Here is a 9,744-nt window from a genome sequence, read left to right on the forward strand (position 1 = left end):
CTTCGTTGTGAAACAAACATATCACTTGTAAAGAGCGCAAAATTTCATTCGTAAAGATTTGATTTCCTTTGTACAGTCCACCTTTACAAACAAAGATTGTGAAACAGAAGTTTACAAACAGAGTTCACAATTTCCAAAGATTGTAAACTTTGTGAAACACCCCACTGGTGAATCAGCACGCCGAGCTCGATCGAAATACAACCAGTTACTATTATTTCCCTATCGTTTTTTGACATTTGATTCCGCGTCCTACCCCTTTCATTCGTTACTAACCAACAACGCCAATAGCAGAAGGTAACGCAAAAACAGTCACCGGTTCCCCGATGCATGGCTTTCTCTCTCAATGTCAACTGAGAGTTAAAAATATTCATTATAATATGCACTTTCCACTCACTCCTCAGAATGTCTTCTTTATTTTTATTTATTTATTTATTTATTTATTTTTAAAGATATGTGAGCTACGTACTGTATGTCTGATGTTTTGCCATCGTACATTCAAATATTTATATTCACTGTACAGTACAGCGAACTGTTTATACTTACTGTACATGCTATAACTACTTCTCCCAACTCCGCTATTGCTATATTTCCTAAACTAAACGCTGATATTGAAATAACGCCTGGTCTGATAATGCAGTCTGTTTAAATTTCTACCGACCAAGTTCTGCCCTTCATCATGGGAAAACAACGAGCTTCTTTAAAGGATACAACTACTAGGACAGAGATATTTTCATTATGGAATTTGTACTACCCACTGAAATGTAGTAACTAATGGGATTTTAATTAGCCATATATGTACAGTATATTACATTCTTTACCTAAAATGTCTCTAACTTCTAGGGAGAGCGCGAGGTACGTTCACAATCCCCTGAATACATATTCCCTTCTTCGAGAAAACGCAGAGAAGTGAACCGTCTCATATGAATATGCTACCAGTCATAAGTTTCAATACGGAGCTGCAAGTACTTAAGAATTATCAATTACTCTACAATTATGCAGCGGCGTCATCATCCAAGCTATAGCTGGAATAGGGAAGGGAACATAATATCCCATAAGTCTTATTAGAACACGCTGGAAATAGTGACGTAAAAAAAAAAATCGCCAACGGCACGTGGTGTTCCCAAGCGGTCACCCATCCAAGTACTGACCACGCCCAATGTTGCTTGACTTCGGTGATCGGACGAGAACCGGTATTTTCAACATGGTATGGCCGTTGCCGATGAAACTGCGTAATCTGTAGGCACTTGAGGACGATGGGATTGGGGTGCACTCGATAAAACCTGCACTCGCTCACACACACACGTAAACTGCCTGCTTAGACTCTGTACCTAAATTACCAAGCTCGTTGGATGTCATTGGGATAGATGATAAATCTATCTATCAACGGCAGTTTGGTTACGTTTCAACGTCACACACTGCTGGATTGACACGGGATTAATAAAACAGCTAGTCGGCATTCTAAGTTAAGCCACAGGTGGATTGTTGTTCAACAGCGGAGCCTCCTTTCAACCACATGGTTGTGGAACTGTAGTCGGATTTTCGACATCATTTTCATGCCATACTACGGAACTTCACACAAACTTCAATTCACTTCTTGCACCGGCGGCTACTACGAATGGACTGAAGCTCGCTACTGACTAGGGGGGGGGGGGACATTTGTCTCTTGATGGATTACGTGACAGATATATAAAGTATCAGTCGTATGTTATGAACCCGAGTTTCAATAAAGATAGATTACCCGTATGTCCACAGATTCTCAGTAGTGGCCTGCGGAAGGATTATGACCGCGGTCGACAAGTTACCTTCTAAGTTGTTTTCCCTCAACAATTAATGCTGCCAAGTGAGTAGGAATGACACCGCGCTCTCATATAAGTCGTACGAAACTATTAAGGAAACGAATTTGCCTCGTGGATCCAAGTCTCCCATGGACTGCCTATAATGTATTATCTATCCTAGAAGTGTTATCGGGGTGATTATTTAAATTTTCACTCGGTGGGAAACGCTGTTGTTCTTCATTCATCTACTCTGTTATGAATAACTTGTGGCCCTTAAAAGGGCCGGTTGCTGATTCCCTAGCAAGCACTCCCGCTTACTTGGAACTAGTGTATTTTGTGACGGCCTTGGTCCCTTCACTGACGGCGTGCTTGGCCAGCTCACCGGGTAGCAGGAGACGGACGGCTGTCTGGATCTCCCGACTGGTGATGGTCGACCGCTTGTTGTAATGCGCGAGCCGCGAAGCTTCCGCGGCGATGCGCTCGAAGATGTCGTTAACGAAGCTGTTCATGATGCTCATAGCCTTTGAACTGATTCCCGTGTCTGGGTGAACTTGTTTCAGAACCTTGTAGATGTAAATGGCGTAGCTCTCCTTCCTCTTGCGCTTCTTCTTCTTATCGCCCTTCGAAATATTCTTCTGGGCCTTGCCGGCCTTCTTGGCAGCCTTTCCGGAAGCTTTGGGGGGCATGGTGCTCGTCTGATGATGAGCCCGACGACGACGACGACGACGACATTTGGACACAGAACATCTGTGCCGTGGACCTGCTTTAGGGATTTTGTATAACCCTTTTCAGGTCTTAGATTTTGTTGTGTTATAGATAGTTTTGCTTGAAGAAGAAAGCACGGGGGAGAGGTTGTTTGGTGTGTGGTTGTCTAGTGCTGCCTTGCTAAGTATTCTTGGTGGTCATTCATCAGACGGGAGACTGTGAGGTGGGGCTGACCGGGTGGTATTGTTTGGAAGAGTACAGAGGTGAAATTTTTATTAATAGCTTTATGTGTGTATTTTATGTTTTTGTGTTGTATATATAGGGTGATGGGTTTGATGTTAGAGATGGTGTATACTGTTCTATTTTGTGTGTTTCGTGGCAGTTGAAATGTTTTGCGTAGAAGTCTACGTTCCAGTGATTCTAATTGAGAAAGTTGAGAGTTAGATACTCTGGAGAACAGCTGGGACGCGTGTAAAAGTGACGGTCGGATAATTGATTTGTAAATTAGAGCTGTTGTATGTGGCCGGCACCCTGGCTTTGCTTGGTTGCCTGCGACGTTGTAGAGGAGTTTGATGGCGTTTGTGATGCGTGATTTGATGTTGATGACGTGACGGTGTAGTTTCAGTTTGTTTGATATGGTGATGCCGAGGTATGTGATGTGGTTGGTGTATGGGATTATGGAGTTTTTGCAGCGGATGGCATAACGATCTCTCATGAGTTTTTTGGGGTAGCGTCTCTTTTTTAGAATCATTGTTTGTGACTTTGCAGGATTGATTCTCATGCGCCACATGTCTAGCCAGACGTTTAGGTTCCGTAGTGTTTCGTTGACATGGCTGTTTGTGTATCTGATGTCGTGGGCTGTGGCTGTGATAATAATGTCGTCAGCAAATTGTCCGATATGTACGCCTTCGCGGGGTGGGATGGGGATGTCAGAAACATATATATTGAAAAGGATTGGGGAGAGTACTGTGCCCTGTGGGACTCCGCCTTCAATTTGGAATGGTTGGGATAGGGAGCTGTTAATTTTTATGTGGGCGGTTCTGTTACGAATAAAATCTGATAGCCAGCGGGTTAGGGGTGGGGGAAGGCCGATGTTGTGTAGCTTATATCGTAGTCCGTCATGCCAAATGGAGTCAAATGCTCTGGTTGTGTCGATTGTCACCACTGTTGATGTCATGTGTCTCTCAAAGCCGGATTCAATTGGTGTCAAGATTTTGAGGATTTGGTCTGGGATTTCTATGCCTTTTCTGAATCCGGCTTGTGTGTCTGGGATGATGTCATTGTCCTCAATGAAATGGTGTAGTCTATTGTTTATGATTCTTTCCATTAGTTTGCAGATGGTCTGGGTCAGGCTGATTGGTCGATAGTTGTTTGCGTCAGTGGCGTCTTTGTTAGGTTTTGGAAACATAAGTATATGTGCGAGCTTCCATCGGGCTGGTAGTGCGCCAATATACAGACTTGCTGTAAACAAGTTAGCGAGGTAGTTTAAGGCTGTGGGAGGATAATTTTTGAAGAGTATATTGTGAATGCTGTCGGGGCCGGCTGCGGTGTTTCGTGTTTTGTGAATGGCATGTTCTATTTCTTGTGTCGTTATGGGCGCTATGATGGGGTGATCCAATGGTTGTGGTTCGTAAGGTATGCGCAAGGGATTAAATATGTCTGGGTTGTTCTCGATTTGTGCGGTGATTGCATTGTAGTGTGGTTCATTGTAATCTGGATGGTGTGGGACGGTGTGTATTCGGGATAGGATGCGGTGGAAGTGTTCCAGTTTGTCTTCTGTGTTGAATATGACTTCATGTTGGTTTATGAGAGGATATTGTGGGAAGGTGTTGCCCTTTAACTTGTTTATCAGTTTCCAAAACCTACCAGGGTTGTCTTTGTGATTAGAGTTTAGCTGGTTGATAATGTTTCTCCATTTTGTCTGTTCGTAGTGTTGTATTGCATTCCGAACGTCCTGTTGGAGTTTTCGGTAGAGTCTTCTGTTATCATCACTGTGGTCTCTCATATACAGTCTGTGTGCTCGCCGCTTGGTCTTGATAATGTCGATGATATACGGGGGTAATCGTCTTCTTATTGTTCCGTCATTTCTCGTGCGCGGCACCGCTTTGTCTCTAGCGTCACACGTAACTTTTAGCAGTATTTCGTCCGCATTTTCAAGGTCTTCTAACGATTTGATTTCTGAGGGAGGGGGGAGGTTCAAGTCAAAGTATTCTGTAAATGTATCCCAATCCGATTGATGATATTTATAACTTTTTCTAGGGGTAATTGGGGCTGTTGGGCTCCAAATGGGGGTGGTGATTTTTAGTTCGATTGGGCAATGGTCGCTGTTCAGTGGGGGAAGAATTTCGGCCTGGAGCACTCTATTAAATATTGGTGGTGTTGTCAGTATTCTGTCTGGGGTTGTGGCGTGGATATCGTTGACTGTTTGTGGATATCTAGTTGGGGCTGTAGGTATTAGTTTGAAGTCGGTGCGGTGAAGAATAAGTTCTAGTTGTCGCCCTGCTGCGTTTGTCCTTCTGTCTCCAAGTGCAATGTTGGATGCATTCAGGTCGCTGAGTATTATGGATTTATGATTTGTGTTGAGATGGTTGATGAGTGGCGTGGGGAATGGCGCGTTTGGTGGGACGTAGAGTGTGGTGATGAATATGGGGTAATTGTGTATGGCGAGTTTGATAGTGACATGTTCAAAGTTGTTGAATTGTGGAGGGTTCGTGACGTCAGTTATAGGAAGTGTGTCGCGACAGAGTAAAGCAACTCCCCCTCCTCGGCGATTTCTGTCTTTACGGATAAAACGATATCCACGCATTGTAAATTTATCATTCACACCTAGATGGGTTTCATTTAGGCTAACTATGTCCGGGTCGCGTTCCAAAATTAAGTGCTCCAGTTCGGTGCGATTACCGTAAAGGTTACGTATGTTGCTGTGTATAATAGTCAGGTCATGTCTCTGTCGTGCGTGGTGGCCCATTACGTGGTGGTGGAGGAGCTCGGGCGTACATCGGTGTTGCTTCGGTCATTAGCTCGACAAGCGTTATCATTCGTGCGGGTCTTATGTTGGGGAGGGAAGTTCATGGGTTCTATGGTCACTCTCAGTTTTTTATCGATGAAGTTGTGCAGTACACGTTTTTTGAGGATCTTTTTGGCTGTAGTATTAGCCGTTTTGAGTGTAGCCTTCCTCTTGACAGGAGTTTCATCAGACGCCAGGAGTGCTACTATGAAAGTCATGAGTTTGTCTTCTAGGGCTGAGATCTTGTCGTCTATGTATTTTTCTAGGTTTTTGGTTATTGTCTTGACTGTCTCTAGGTCGACCGGTATACTGTCGTCTGTTTTCTTGGATGTCGTGGCTTTGCGTGCTTCTGGGGTGGGAGTGGGATGAGGTTCTGGGATGGCTAAGGTTTTCACTGGTGAGCTGGTAGTGATGTTTGGTGTACCCTCTCTTGTGATTGAGGCGAATGTTGTGTTGTTGGGGCTTTGTGAAGGTGTTGGTATAAGAGCGGGGAAGGCTTGTGAGGGTTTGATGGGCGGGGTGGGGGATGACGCTAGGATTGCCACATGGCGGGGTTTGTTTTCGAGAGGTTGTAGGGATTGCGGGTTACGTGGGTATTTGGTGCATATTATTTGTCCCGTATAGTGGTCTTTGCTGTCGCAAGTGGCACAGTATTTCTCGTTGGTCGTATGCTTTGTCTTGCAGATATTAGGATTCTGTCCACATTTGTGGCATTTAGGGATGTTGTTGCAGGTACTGTTATCATGTCCGTATTGCGCGCATTGTAAGCATGGGCGTAGTCTTACGAATTCTTTCGAAGGTTCGACTCTGTAGAACTTTCCGCATAGTAGCACGCCTCTCAACATGGCGTCTGAAGTTTCCACGTCTTCGAGGAAAGCTCTCACTAACTGGGTTTCGGTTCTGGTCTGTGCCGAAATGATCCTTGCTACGTTTTTGACTTTGTAGCCTTGGTCGAGTAACTCTTGTTTGAGAGTGTCCATAGAAATGCTGTGTTCAATAGACTTTATGACCACGCTGATATCTTTGGGAGGGGGTGGCTGAGTGGCTGACATGTGTGCTGGCATGAGAATCAATTTTGCATGTGGGCCGAAAGAGTCAGGGGGTATGGCGTGGACGAACTTTTCTGCGGTCTGTATGTTAGGAAAAAGGAGAGTGGTAGTTCTTGTGGTGTATGCCCAGAAATATCTAGGTGTAGGGATCTGTAGATGATTTTGTGTGATTAGGTCTTTGATGAAAAAGGGGTTGTTGGTGTTTAATGAGTGATTATGGATTTTTACAGTGTATTTTTGTTCAGAAGAGGCAGGATCGGTGTGGGTGGATGTTTGAGGGATAGCTGGAGTCAGGACAGGTTTCCTTTTGGCATGGGTTACGGTTTTCCAATCGTTTTCGCTGGGGTTTGGCGGGGTTTCTGGTACTGGAGAAGGGGGCAGGTTGGGAGTGCGGGTTCTGTCCAACGCCGTAAGCCAAGGTGCCGTAAGGGTTGAATTTGGTAGAGCTTCAAATATAGCTTTAGGGCCAAAATATAGAGGGCTGAATTTAGCTGAGAATTTGGAGAGCTGTTCTCTAGAGCTGAAAATTACCACCCGGTCTGTTTGCGAAAGAAGGTGAGAAGTGAAAGTTAGGTCATTTTGTTGCTTCAATTCTCTAAATGCTGATTTCGTTCCCCGCCTGATGAAGAGCCCTCTGTCTGATTCAGTTGGAGAAAAACTATTGAGCAGTGTAGATATGACGTTCTCTGAATCAGTTTCACTGTTAGAGTCTGTCGTCTGGTCAGCACTAGACATACCTGTTTTCACTGGCTTGGTGTCGCTGAGTTGGGTTGGTCTCTTCCGCTTCTGCTTCTTTTTCGGCTGTGGTGTGGCAAATGTAGGCTTCACGTTGGCTGATATGTCGGTTGAGGTGGAGGCTTGGTCTAGATGGGGTGATGGTGGAGGTTGGCCACTTTCTTCGTTCTCCTCCATGTCGTTAGTATTTGCTTTTGCACAACTCAGAACGGAACTCACAGAAAACTATCCCGCGCGATGCTATGCACTGGTTGTTGCTGTACAGTACAATCACACTGGTGCAGCACTAGTCGATATTTCCTCGCCTACAACACTGTATATGTCGAGCGGGGCTCACTGCGTTTATCGTTATGGGTTCATCCAGTGAACAGCAACATGCAATGTTACGGTTTCTCGTTAAAAGAGAGTTACCGTACAATATTTTAAAACAATAATGAGGATGAGCACAGAAGTTCACACACACTGAGCAGGTCTCTCTTCCGCGGCAAGTCTAAAATGTTCCCTGGTAATCAGCTACACTCAATGTTACTCAATGTTACGGTTTCTCACTTTAAAGTTAGTGTACAATAATTTAATAATAATGATGAGCACAGAGGTTAACACACTTAGGAGGTTTCACTCCTGCGACAAGTCGGCAAAGTTTCCTAGATAACACTCAGTACGTGGCGATCCACTAGGCAGCGACTTGGTCGCCAGTGTCTTCTTGATCACCAACTGATTCGCTTCAGTCTAGGGGGCCGAGATAGCATTATAGCCAAACACAAGTTATTAAATATGAGAATAGATACAATATTACTGATATTCCGGAGGGAGAAAAATATTTAAGTCGCAGGGACAATGCCGTACTGCCTTCCCAGTGCGAGCCAATAGAAACAGCGCAAACGTTTGTGACTTTACGATTGGTCCGCTGTCGATTATTGACGTTGGCGTAAAAGTGAAGGTTACCGTCGGGCCCTGCATCATTTTGGGCGAGGCGTCGTTCTTGTAGTTAAACAGCTGCAAGTAGGAGTAGCATCATGTCGGGTCGTGGAAAGGGAGGCAAGGTGAAGGGAAAGTCAAAGTCTCGATCCAGCCGTGCTGGGTTGCAGTTCCCGGTAGGCCGTATCCACCGTCTTTTGCGTAAGGGCAATTACGCAGAGCGAGTTGGTGCCGGTGCGCCAGTCTACCTGGCCGCGGTGATGGAGTACCTGGCGGCCGAAGTTCTCGAGTTGGCTGGCAACGCAGCTCGTGACAACAAGAAGACTAGGATCATTCCTCGTCACTTACAGCTCGCCATTCGCAACGACGAGGAGCTGAACAAACTCCTGTCCGGCGTCACCATCGCCCAGGGTGGTGTGTTGCCCAACATCCAGGCGGTTCTCCTCCCGAAGAAAACCGAGAAGAAGGCTTAAGCCCCTTCTCCGTAAAACGGCCCTTTTAAGGGCCCCACTAACCTCACAAAAGTCAGAAATAGCCAGTATTGTTAATCCTCTCTCACGGCTTCGTAATGTAATTTCATTACGCGTGTCAACTTTCTCTCTCTCTCTATACCGGTGGGCTGATTTAATATCATCATTCTGTAATTTTGTGCTCTGAACGATGTCGTTGTCCCAGGTTCGCACTGAAGTACTTGAAACCGTTGTACATTTACTAGGCTATTGTGTGATAACACATTATACTGATGCATATAGAAAGGTTTCATTATTATTATATAATTTAACACAATACGAATTAAATTAGATGATGATGCCAAGGTACATAGTTGGCTTCGAAATTTATGTAATATATTTCTATCATATTAGAGTAATGGAGATTATCGTGAAAATAATCACAAGTCCCCTTCTTTGGTGCCCATCGTGGTTTTAGACATATACGTTTGAATATACTAGTTTACTTTACTACATACTACGAATGAAACTAATTTTGAATAAGAAATCGATAACTGGTGAACAACTTACGGCGTTATAATAGAGTTCCTAATGCGTTTGTTTGTTGGTGCACATATTGGCCGCACGCGCAGGAACCCCAATACTGAGATGATGACATGACCTTCTCGTAGGAATCGAAGGCTTTGACAATTTGCGTTCGAATTTCCCCTCTCTCTGTCGTTTCGTTCGAACCGAAATGACGCAAGCTATACGTGGAAGTTGTCTGACAGGACGAAGTCCTGTGTTCTGACATGCGATGTGTACCTCTTCTCCCCAGTGTTTACCACACTGGATTCCTATGACCTAAAAGTTGGCATTGCAAAAACGTGGTGATGTGATGTTCAGTATGTGTCAATCCCCTCGGTTCCTTGTTACGGTCTGGTGAGCATTGCCTACCTGCGTTGTCATATTACCCACCAATTCTTCGGACAGTGATTATTGACTTACAGAAGTTTACAGTAACAGGTAACATAATCCGAGGAGCAAGGCTTCACAGAGGAATCCGGTCTTTCCACTTGATATACCAAGCGTTGGGGTCAGACCCATTTGAAAAACGGAGAGGCATT

The 9,744-nt window shown here is 44.8% G+C and overlaps 1 non-coding gene across 1 annotated transcript; it reads right to left on the reverse strand.

The window, feature by feature from the left end:
* Window positions 1-1,099: 1,099 nt before the first annotated feature.
* Window positions 1,100-1,218, reverse strand: LOC138706874 (5S ribosomal RNA). Its single transcript, XR_011334120.1, has one exon. It is a non-coding gene; the product is annotated as a 5S ribosomal RNA (ribosomal RNA).
* Window positions 1,219-9,744: the final 8,526 nt, after the last annotated feature.

This window comes from Periplaneta americana, chromosome 9 (assembly GCF_040183065.1).
Source record: "Periplaneta americana isolate PAMFEO1 chromosome 9, P.americana_PAMFEO1_priV1, whole genome shotgun sequence".
In the NCBI taxonomy this organism is placed as follows: Eukaryota; Metazoa; Arthropoda; class Insecta; order Blattodea; family Blattidae; genus Periplaneta; species Periplaneta americana.